Below are 12,907 nucleotides of genomic sequence, written 5' to 3' on the forward strand. Positions count from 1 at the left end.
AATGAAATTGATAGCATCCAGCTCCCTGAAACTTACATAAATAGCGTGGACTTTCTCCTATCACTACATGATTTTACGTTTAATGGCCATTAACTGGGAAAGGCCCTTTCCATTCCATTAATTCCAACACTGGGTTTAAGACTATCTTACTTGCAGTTGAATTGAAGGTAATTTCGAGGCACTGGGGTTAGTTTTACTTGTGTCACTCAACATTAATACTGATCTTTTGATTGGCTGCCAGCCATTATTTGTCGGTATAATTCGTCCCATGAAGCTACAAAAATTAAGGGTTTTTTTGCTTTTATTGAAAGGAAATTTTTTATATTCATGCATATGTTACGTAATAACTTTTATCTGTTGGGGATGATTATAAATCAAGTGTTTGAAGTGATTAAATGTTATTTATGTGCACTGGAGAAGCTGCAGGAGATTTTGCTTTCTAATTATAAGGACGGGGTGATTTAGCTGATGGTAGAATTGTTGTAATTGAGTTGATTGAAATCACCGGCGGTTATTATTGAATCTTCATTATATTACTACCAAACATAATTCGGTAGCACAGCGGTAGAGTTGCTGCTTTACAGCGAATGCAGCGCCGGAGACTCAGGTTCGATCCTGACTACGGGTGCTGCACTGTAAGGAGTTTGTACGTTCTCCCCGTGACCTGCGTGGGTTTTCTCCGAGATCTTCGGTTTCCTCCCACACTCCAAAGACGTACAGGTATGTAGGTTAATTGGCTGGGTAAATGTAAAAATTGTCCCTAGTGGGTGTAGGGTAGTGTTAATGTACGGGGATCACTGGGCGGCACGGACTTGGTGGGCCGAAAAGGCCTGTTTCCGGCTGTATATATATGATGATATGATATGATAATTTAGACAAGTATTTTGACTATCGTTTTAAACATGTATTTATTAGTCTTGGATTCCATTTCCAGTTTAGTGAAGTGAAGAAATTATCTTCCCAGATTTATATCTGGTTCCATATGGAATCATGTTCTTAGCCTCTGTAAATACCTAATGGAACTTTATAATAGATTATGTATGGTGGGAAATTGTTTTGTATACAAGTTCTTTAACACCAAAGAGATTTAAACTATACTTGAACTATATTTCTATCGAATTGCTATTTTTGAAATTGTATATGTCAATGTGCAATAAACTTTAGCTGAAAAGAAAACGTTTAATGTGAGAAGCTCTGAAATATGCTAATTTACTCATTTGTGCACAATAATGGAACCTGAATCCAACGCCAGGGCATTTTTGATGATCTATGGAAATGAATATTAATTTGCACACACTGTCACCTGAAAGCTTGAGGGCCTTGTGAATGTTCAACGGCTAAGTAATAATAAAATGTTCAAGCAAAAAACACACATGGGGATCTTATTTTGTGACCTAAAGATCTGCCCACCAATCATTGGGGGATGAATGGTTCCTTTGGGAGCTACTTTGGCATTGTAATAAAGATGTAGTTTCTATCGCAAACCGAAACCACAGTGGGACAAAACTAGAAGCTGAAAGAATCTTTCAGGTGTTTGGATTTGAAGACAATGATTTTAAATACTTGAGAATTTTTGGTGTCATCTACGGCAATTCAAGCATTAAATATTACTGATCCTTGCAGGGTTCAGAAGAAACCCTGTATCTGTTGCCACGTCATTTGTAAAGCATGTGAACAAATCTTGGATTTTATACAGGAAATGTATTTCAATTCCTGAACAGGTGGGTGCTTTCATGATTGATATCTGGATTGCTGCTGTTATATTAGAAGTAAGACACTGTTCTAGGTTGTGTGTAAGATTGCATTATGCAGCTTATGTACATTAAGACCAGTTTTATTCAAAACTAGACCAAGTATTCGGTATTCACCGAGGAGAAGGATATTGAATTATGTGAGGTAAGCGAAACAAGTAGAGTAGTGATGGAAATTATGAGGATTAAAGAAGAGGAGGTACGGACACTTTTGAAAAATATAAAAGTGGATAAGTCTCCAGGTCCTGATAGGATATTCCCTAGGACATTGATGGAAGTTAGTGCAGAAATAGCAGGGGCTATGACGGAAATATTTCAAACGTCGTTAGAAACGGGGATGGTGCCGGAAGATTGGCGCATTGCGCATGTTGTGCCTTTGTTTAAAAAAGGTTCTAAAAGTAAACCTAGCAATTATAGACCTGTTGGTTTGACGTCTGTGGTGGGAAAATTAATGGAAAAGATACTTAGGGACAATATATATAATTATTTGGATAAGCAAGGCCTGATTAGAAACAGTCAACATGGATTTGTGCCTGGAAGGTCATGTTTGACTAATCTTCTTGAATTTTTTGAAGAGGTTACCAGGGAAATTGATAAGGGCAAGGCTGTGGATGTTGTCTATATGGACCAGTAAGGCATTTGACAAGGTTCCACATGGAAGGTTGATTAAGAAGGTTAAATCGTTGGGTATTAATAGTGATGTTGCAAGATGGATTCAACAATGGCTGAATGGGAGATACCAGAGGGTAATGGTTGACAATTGTATGTCAGGTTGGAGGCCAGTGTCTAGTGGAGTACCCCAAGGATCTGTGTTGGGTCCACTGTTGTTTGTCATTTACATTAATGATCTGGATGATGGTGTGGCAAATTGGATTAGTAAATATGCAGATGATACTAAGATAGGTGGTGTAGTTAATAATGAAGTAGAGTTTCAAAGTCTACAGAGAGACTTGGGCCTTTTGGAAGGGTGGGCTGTAAGATGGCAGATGGAGTTTAATGCTGATAAGTGTGAGGTGCTGCATTTTGGTAGGACAAATCAAAATAGGACGTACAGGGTAAATGGTAGGGAATTGAGGAATGCAGTGGAACAGAGGGATCTGGGAATAACTGTGCATTGTTCCCTGAAGGTGGAATCTCATGTGGATAAGGTGGTGAAGAAGGCGTTTGGTATGCTTGCCTTTATAAATCAGAGCATCGAGTATAGAAGTTGGGATGTAATGTTAAAATTGTACAGGGCATTGGTGAGGCCGAATCTGGAGTATGGTGTGCAGTTCTAGTCGCCAAATTATAGGAAGGATGTCGACAAAATGGAGAGGGTACAGAGGAGATTTACTAGAATGTTGCCTGGGTTTCAGCACTTAAGCTACAGAGAGAGGTTGAACAGGTTGGGTCTTTATTCTTTGGAGCGTAGAAGGTTGAGGGGGGACTTGATAGAGGTTTTAAAAATTTTGAGAGGGACGGACAGAGTTGACATGGGTAGGCTTTTCCCTTTGAGAGTGGGGAAGATTCCAACAAGGGGACATAGCTTCAGAATTGAGGGACAAAAGTTTAGGGGTAACATGAGGGGTAACTTCTTTACTCAGAGGGTGGTGGCTATATGGAATGGGCTTCCGGTGGAAGTGGTGGAGGCAGGCTCGATTTTATTATTTAAGAGTAAATTGGATAGGTATATGGATAAGAGGGGATTAGAGGGTTATGGTCTGAGTGCAGGTAGATGAGACTAGGTCAGGGAGAGTGGTCGGCGTGGACTGGTAGGGCCGAACGGGCCTGTTTCCGTGCTGTAGTTATTATATGGTTATATTATATGGTTATTATAAGTGGACCCGTTGGGCCCAAACCTCTCCTGCATTGGTGCAGCGACCTCTCCTCCCCCTGCCACCCTCCCTCACCTCCCTCCTCCCTCCCTCTTCCCCCTCCCTCCACCCCCTTCCCCTCCACTCCATCCCCCTCAAACCCCCTTTTCCTCCCTAGGAGATAGAATTAAACTTTACAATGTGAATAACTTTAAAAAAGAACACCGATTTCAATTAAACTTCTTCCTTTAGCACCATTGGTGAGTAAGGTGGGCCTAAAATTGTCGCGCTATCAATACACAATAGGTGCAGGAGTAGGCCATTCGGCCCTTCGAGCCAGCACCACCACCATTCAATGTGATCATGGCTGATTATTCTCAATCAGTACCCCGTTCCTGCCTTCTCCCCATACCCCCTAACTCCGCTATCCTTAAGAGCTCTAACTAGCTCTCTTGAATGCATTCAGAGAATTGGCCTCCACTGCCTTCTGAGGCAGTGAATTCCACAGATTTACAACTCTCTGAAAATGTTTTTCCTCATCTCCGTTCTAAATGGCCTACCCCTTATTCTTAAACTGTGGCCCCTGGTTCTGGACTCCCCCAACATTGGGACCATGTTTCCTGCCTCTAACATGTCCAACCCCTTAATAATCTTATGTTTCGATAAGATCCCCTCTCATCCTTCTAAATTCCAGTGTATATAAGCCTAGTCGCTCCAGTCTTTCAACATATGACAGTCCCGCCATTCCGGGAATTAACCTAGTAAACCTACGCTGCACACCCTCAATAGCAAGAATATCCTTCCTCAAATTTGGAGACCAAAACTGCACACAGTACTCCAGGTGCTGTCTCACTAGGGCCCTGTACAACTGCAGAAGGACCTCTTTGCTCCTATACTCAACTCCTCTTGTTATGAAGGCAAACATTCCATTGGCTTTCTTCACTGCCTGCTGTACCTGCATGCTTCCTTTCAGTGACTGATGCACTAGGACACCCAGATCTCGTTGTACGTCCCCTTTTCCTAACTTGACACCATTCAGATAATACTCTGCCTTCCTATTCTTACCAGCAAAGTGGATAACCTCACACTTATCCACATTAAACTGCATCTTCCATGCATCTGTCCACTCACACAACCTGTCCAAGTCACCCTGCAACCTCATTGCATCTTCCTCACAGCTCACACTACCACCCAGCATTGTATCATCTGCAAATTTGCTAATGGTACTTTTAATCCTTTCATCCAAGTCATTGATGTATATTGTAAATAGCTGCGGAAGGGTTAGTTAGCAGTCTTGATGTGCGTGGCCCCTTAGGCAAGAGTGACCATAATATGGTTGAGTTCTTCGTTAGGATGGAGAGTGACTTAGTTAATTCAGAAACAATGGTTCTGAACTTAAAGAAAGGTAACTTTGAGGGCATGAGACGTGAATTGGCCAAGATAGACTGGCAATTGATTCTTAAAGGGTTGACGGTGGATATGCAATGGAAGGCATTTAAAGACCACATGGATGAACTACAACAATTGTTCATCCCAGTTTGGCAGAAGAATAAATCAGGGAAGGTAGTGCATCCGTGGCTAACAAGGGAGATTAGGGATAGTATCAAAACAAAAGATGAAGCGTACAAATTAGCAAGAAAAAGCAGGAGGACTGGGAGAAATTCAGAGTCCAACAGAGGAGGACAAAGGGCTTAATTAGGAAAGGGAAAATAGATTATGAAAGAAAACTGGCAGGGAACATAAAAACTGACTGCAAAAGCTTTTATAGATATGTGAAGAGAAAAAGATTAGTTAAAACAAATCCCTTGCAGTCAGAAACAGGTGAATTGATCATGGGGAACAAGGACATGGCAGACCAATTGAATAACTACTTTGGTTTTGTCTTCACTAAGGAAGACATAAATAATCTGCCGGAAATAGCAGGGGACCGGGGGTCAAATGAGATGGAGGAACTGAGTGAAATCCAGGTTAGTCGGGAAGTGGTGTTAGGTAAATTGAATGGATTAAAGGCCGGTAAATCCCCAGGGCCAGATAGGCTGCATCCCAGAGTGCTTAAGGAGGTAGCCCCAAAAATAGTGGATGCATTAGTGATAATTTTTCAAAACTCTTTAGATTCTGGAGTAGTTCCTGAGGACTGGAGGGTAGCTAATGTAACCCCACTTTTCAAAAAGGGAGGGAGAGAGAAAATGGGGAATTACAGACCAGTTAGTCTAACATCGGTAGTGGGGAAAATGCTAGTCAGTTATTAAAGATGGGACAGCAGCACATTTGGAAAGTGGTGAAATCATTGGACAAAGTCAGCATGGATTTATGAAAGGTAAATCATTTCTGACGAATCTAATAGAATTTTTCGAGGATGTAACTAGTAGAGTGGATAAGGGAGAGCAAGTGGATGTGTTATATCTGGACTTCCAGAAGGCTTTCGACAAGGTCCCACATAAGAGATTAGTATGCAAACTTAAAGCACACGGTATTGTGAGTTCAGTATTGATGTGGATAGAGAACTGGCTGGCAGACAGGAAGCAAAGAGTAGGAATAAACGGGTCCTTTTCAGAATGGCAGGCAGTGACTAGTGGGGTACCGCAAGGCTCAGTGCTGGGAACCCAGCTATTTACAATATATATTAATGATTTGGGAGATATCTTGAATCTACAGTTTTGGTCTCCTAATCTGAGGAAAGACATTCTTGCCATAGAGGGAGTACAGAGAAGGTTCACCAGATTGATTCCTGGGATGGCAGGACTTTCATATGAAGAATGACTGGATAGACTTGGCTTGTACTCGCTGGAATTTAGAAGATTGAGGGGGGATCTTATGGAAACTTACAAAATTCTTAAGGGGTTGGACAGGCTAGATGCAGGAAGATTGTTCCCGATGTTGGGGAAGTCCAGAACAAGGGGTCACAGTTTAAGGATAAGGGGGAAGTCTTTTAGGACCGAGATGAGAAAGTTTTTTTTCACACAGAGAGTGGTGAATCTGTGGAATTCTCTGCCACACAAAGTAGTTGAGGCCAGTTCATTGGCTATATTTAAGAGGGAGTTAGATGTTGCCCTTGTGGCTAAATGGATCAGGGGGTATGGAGAGGCCCCATACCCTGAGCCTGGTAACCACAGGTTACTGAGCTGGATGATCAGGGGGGTATGGAGAGAAGGCATACTGGGTTGGATGATCAGCCATGATCATATTGAATGGCGGTGCAGGCTCGAAGGGCCGAATGAGGTACACCACATCCACCGGCTCTCCCCAATCAATTTTCCTAGTTACATCCTCAAATAATTCCAGAAGATTAGTCAAGCATGATTTCCCCTTTGTAAATCCATGCTGACTTGGAACGATCCTGTTACTGCTATCCAAATGCTCCGCAATTTCGTCTTTTATAATTGACTCCAGCATCTTCCCCACCACTGATGTCAGACTAACTGGTCTATAATTTCCCGTTTTATCTCTCCCTCCTTTCTTAAAAAGTGGGATAATATTAGCTACCCTCCAATCCACAGGAACTGATCCGGAATCTATAGAACATTGGAAAATGATCAGCAAACCGTCCACAATTTCTAGAGCCACCTCCTTAAGTACCCTGGGATCAGGCCCTGGGGATTTCAAGATTCAAGAGATTCAAGATAGCTTTATTTGTCATCCAATATTGGACGAAATTCAGTCACCCACAGTCCAACAATAAAAGTATTAAATAGGCATTAAAATTACACAACCCCAAAAAAAACCAAAACACAGTCCAACAATAAAAGCATTAAATAGGCATTAAAATTACACAACCCCAAAAACACACAAAAAAAGAAACATCCATCAAAGAAACATCCATCACAGTGAGTCTCCTCCAGTCCTCTCCTCACTGTGATGGAAGGCCACAATGTCTTTCCCTTCTCCTGCCGTCTTCTCCCGCAGTCAGGTTGTTGTGGTTGCAGGCCGCGCCGGACGGTCCGCAGCGGCCGGAGCCTAAGGCGAGTCCCAGCCGCTCCCGCAGCCTCCGAAGACGGCTGGCTCCGCCGATGATAAGTCCGATCCGGGGCGGGCGAACACGCTGCTGCTGCCGCTGTTGCTGCACGTCGGGGCGGTCGTGGCTCCCGACATTGAAGCCCCCGCCCAGCAGAGAAATATCCCTCGGCATATCTTAGGCCGCGCCGGACGGTGAAATGTCCGCGACCCAAGCCCCGCGATCCGGGGCGGGCAAACCCGCTGCTGCTGCCGGAGCTCCCGATGTCGGCATCCACGTGGCCCGAGCCTAAGGCAAGTCGCAGCCGCTCCCGCAGCCTCCGAGGACGGCCGGCTCCGGTGATGGTAAGTCCGATCCGCGGGCTCTGCGAACCAGAGCCCTGGAGGCAGCCAGCTCCAGGAGTTGGGCCGATGGTAGGCCGCAGCAGGAACGGAGACACGGCCCAGAAAACAAAGGTCGGGTCTCCGTTCGGAAGGGACACCTATTTACAATTTTACAGTTCCCCCCCTCCCCCCCACATACACACATAGTACACAAACACAAAAACACCACATCACAACTACAATTAAGACAACAAAAACACAAAGACAAATGGACCGCAGGTAAGCCGCAGCTGCTATGGCAGCGCCGCCATTTTGGATCAACCTTTATCAGCCTTCAGTCCCATCAGTCTACCCAACACCATTTCCTGCCTAATGTGAATCTCCTTCAGTTCCTCCATCACCCTAGGAACTCTGGCCACTAGTACATTTGGGAGATTGTTTGTATCTTCCTTAGTGAAGACAGATCCAAAGTACCTGTTCAACTCGTCTGCCATTTCCTTGTTCCCCATAATAAATTCCACTGCTTCTGACTTCAAGGGACCCACATTTGCCTTGACTATTTTTTTCCTCTTCATATACCTAAAAAAGCTTTTACTATTCCCCTGTATATTATTGGCTAGCTTACCCTCGTACCTCATCTTTTCTCCCCGTATTGCCTTTTTAGTTATCTTCTGTTGCTCTTTAAAAGAGTCCCAATCCTCTGGCTTCCCACTCTTCTTTGCTATGATATACTTCTTCTCTTTTATTTTTATGCTGTCTTTGACTGCCCTTGTCGGCCACGGGTGCCTCTTACTCCCTTAGAATCTTTCCTCCTCTTTGGGATAAATTGATCCTGCAACTTCTGCGTTGTTCCCAGGAATACCTGCCAGTGCTGTTCCACTGTCTTCCCTGCTAGGGCCTCTTTCCAGTTAAATCTGGCCAGCTCCTGCCTCATGCCTCTGTATTCCCCTTTGCTATACTGTAATACTGACACTTCCAATTTTCCCTTCTCCCTCTCAATTTGTAGAGTAAAACTAAACCATGTACCGTTTTGGCTGTAGTTCAGGAACAAACAAACAAACAAACAAACAAGAGTTTTAGTACATAGATGATGATATTTGGGTGTCACATCTAGGTCCAGCATTTATTGTCCATCCCTAATTGCCCTAGTGGTTGTGGCAAACTATCATGTTCAGCCATTGCAGAACTTGGAAAAGTATTTTTATAAAGTTTGTTAAGTGTTGGAGATTAACAAGGGAAAGAGGGTAGCAGAATCTCTGCAAAGCCAGTGAGCATGGTGCAGCTATTAGAATACAGATGAGAAATATTCATTTATAAAGAATCTGGTTGACGAATTCTCGGCGATGAATTTTAAAACTCCATTTAAAAAGGTGTCTAATAGAAACAAGGAATTGCAAGTGTTCGTTTTCAAAAAAAAGGCGCAATGTGCTGGAATAACTCAGCCGGTGTGGCAGCATCTCTGGTTGAAAGTTTTACTTTCCTAGGAGTAAACACGAGCTACTTGTCGAAGACCACCCATATCAAAGCAATGGGCAAGAAAGCACATCAACGCCTGAGGGAAACTGCTGTTCCCAAAACATAGAAACATAAAAAATAGGCTGCACGGGGAGGCCATTCGGCCCTTTGAGCCAGCACTGCCATTCAATATGATCATGGCTCATCATCCAAAATCAGTACGTTCCTGCTTTCTCCCCATGTCCCTTGATTTTTTTTGTCCTAAGAGCTATATCTAACACTCTCTCGAATATATCCAATGAATTGGCCTCCACTGCCTTCTGTGGCAGAGAATTCCACAGATTCACAATGGGTGAAAAAGTGTTTCCTCATCTCAGTCCTAAATGGCCTACCCCTTATTCTTAAACTGTGATCCCTGGTTCTGGACTCCCCCACATCGGGAACATTTTTCCTGCATCTAGCCTGTCCAATCCCTTAAGAATTTTATATGTTTCTATAAGATCTCTCATCTTTCTAAATTCAATTGAATACAAGCTCATTCGATCCATTCTTTCATCATATGACAGTCCTGCCATCCAGGGAATTAACCTGGCGAACCTACGCTGCACTCCCACAATAGCACGAATGTCCTTCCTCAAATTAGGAGACCAAAATTACACACAATACTCCAGGTGCAGTCTCACCATGGCCCTGTACAACTGCAGTAGGACGAGCTTGCTCCTATTCTCAAATCCTCTCGCTATGAAGGCCAACATGCCATTTAGCGTTAGGTCACGTGTGGTGGCGCCGTAATGGCTGCGGCTCGCTGGCAGTCTGTCCTTTTTCCTTTTTTGTTGGTGTTGGGGTGGTTTGTTTTTGGCTATGTGTGGGGTGGGGTGGGGGAAATCTTTCTTTTTTTAGGTCTCTTCCTCGGGGCGATGCTCGGCTGCGGGGCCTTCCATCGCCCGGTGCAGCTCGGCCGCGGGGCCTTCCATCGCCCGGCGTGGCTCGGCCGCGGGATTTTCCATCGCCCGGTACGGCCGTTGGACATTCCAGTGCTGCTCGGCCGCGGGGCCCTCCATCGCCGGTACGACTCGGCCGCGGAACTTACCATCGCCCAGTACGGCTCGGCCACGGGGCCTTCCACCGCCCGGTACGGCCGCGGGACTTTCCAGCGCCCGGTGCGGCTCGGCCGCGGGACCTTCCATCTCCTTGCGGGGGCTGTGCGGGTCGGTCGCCTTGGTAGGGGTCGAGCTGTCTGTCCGTGGGAGGGGCATGGGGGAAGAGAGGGGAAGTTTTTTTGCCTCCATCACAGTGAGGGGGTGTTTGGAGTCACTGTGATGGATGTTTGTGTTGGGGTTGTGTGTCTTGTGTTCTTTGTTTTTTGCTCTGTGACTGCTGGCAAATGAATTTCGTTCGGTAAACCGAATGACAATAAAGCTATTCTGTACTCTGTATTCTGTATTTCCTTTCTTCACTGCCTGTTATACCTGCATGCTTTCAGTGACTGATGTACAAGGAAACCCAGGTCTCATTGCACCTCATTGATCTTGCTATTCCCCCATCTCTTGGTGAATGGCGTACACGTTTAGTACCTTGCCTATGCCCACTGACTCCAAGCAAAAATATTCTCTTTTATCCTCACCCTAGTTACCCTCATGTTTTTAAATGTATGTTAAAAATGTCTTGGACCTACATGCCAAAGGAATGTCATGGTCCCTTCTGGCTCTCCTAATTGCCTGCTTGTATTTACTGCTTTCTTTCTATTCCTCACTGATACATGTTTTAGAGATACAGCACGGAAGAAGTGCCTTCAACCTAATGACTCCACGCTGACCAGCGATACCTGTACACTAGCACCATTCTACACCCTAGGGGACAATTTACAGAAACCGAATTATTTACAATCCTGTACGTCTTTGGAATGCGGAAGGAAACCGGAGCATCAGGAGAAAACCCACGTGGTCTCCGGGAGAATGTATAAACTCTCTACAGACAGTACCTGTAGTCAGCATCGAACCCGGGTCTCTGGTGCTGTAAGGCAGCAACTCTACTGCTGCTCCACCGTGTTGCCCAAATTGGATCTTCCTGAACTTTGCAAATGCTCCCCATTTCTTTTTAGACCAAACTTACTTCCAGGGTACCCTTACTTTGCCATTCCTGTTCCTGTTCCTCCTCCCTTGTTGGAACATGGCGGACCTTAGCTCTGGTCAACTGGTCTTTATATAATTCCCACATGCCACATGTGACCTGCCCAACAGTAGCTGCTCCCATTTTGCTCTTGCTGGCTTCTGCCCAATAATGAAGTAATTTGCCCTTCCTCAATTTAGCACACCAACAGTACAATTCCACTCACTTTCTTAACATATTTTATAATAGACCCCAATTACCTTCTGGGGGAGAAGTGTCATGCAATGGAGCCCTTGCACGGTAGGTCATAAGGTCAAAGGGAGTGACGCAAGGAGTCGTTCAAGCGTTCTGGAGGACAAGCAAGCTTATCCATCATACACTCGTCAGACACGCAACACGTACGTCCTGCTGAGTTACTCCAGCATTTTGTCTACCTTCGATTTAAACCAGCATCTGCACTTCTTTCCTACATATTTTGTCCGTTCCACTACAAAATCTCCTCAAGGTATGTCTACTTTGAAGAAGTTCTCTCTTCGATGAGAGTTCAGCAACATCCTCTCTCACTGCTCCCCCTCTGTGCTTCCGCTATATTATTTGGTCAGGCCAAACCCTTGGCCATCCTTTTCTCCTTAACTTCATCCAGCCTGGCTACACTCCCTGTCTCCATTGTCTTCCAATTGCAGCATTTAAGTGAGCTGATTTAAATCCCTCCACCACTGGAATCCATAGCCTTAAAGGCTTTGCAGGAATACCTTTTGAAATGTAACCAGAGCCACTGCAATTGGTCTCCTGGGTACCAAAGCGAGAAAAAGGAAGTGTAAAATATCAGTAAGCTCTTTTTCATTAAGCCCTAAGGAAAGGCACAAAGTGCTGGAGTAACTCAGCAAGTCAGGCAGCAACCCGGAAGACGGGTGATGTTTTCAGCTGGGACCCTTCAGAATAGTCTGAAGAAGGGTTCCAACCCGAAATGTCGCCCATCCACGTTCTTCAGGGATGCTACCTGGCCTGCTGAATTATTCTGGCATAGGTGTCTTTCTCTGGTATAAAGCAGCATCTGCAGTTCCTTGTTATTACAAGGAACAGTGATTTGTGAGTTCTACAGCTGGTATCTGGCTTATCTGTCATCAAAAGAGCATCTTAAACTTAAATATCATTTTCACCATAGAAAGAGGTCCCAAAGAACGCTACGACAAATGGCACAAAATAACACAAGGACAAATTAGTCCACCCAATCAATGAGTAAAGGTAGGAAGAATGTAGGAAATAAGTTGCTGGTGATTATGGAGAAAATACCAGAGCTCAGAACCAGAGCAGAGGGAACCATATGCCATAAGTCATTTCCAGAAAGGTGGGAACAAAATAGAAAAATGGAATTTAAAAAAAGGTCTGCTTCACAAGGAGAGAAATATTGAAGAATATATCCTGTCTAATTTCAGCTACGAGATCAATTATTTACTTTGGTACAAAGAATTAAAACAAAAACAATTTTTTTTAGAAAAATGGCAACATTCTGCTAAACATCAC

Source organism: Rhinoraja longicauda, chromosome 12, assembly GCF_053455715.1.
Source record: "Rhinoraja longicauda isolate Sanriku21f chromosome 12, sRhiLon1.1, whole genome shotgun sequence".
Taxonomy (NCBI): Eukaryota; Metazoa; Chordata; class Chondrichthyes; order Rajiformes; family Arhynchobatidae; genus Rhinoraja; species Rhinoraja longicauda.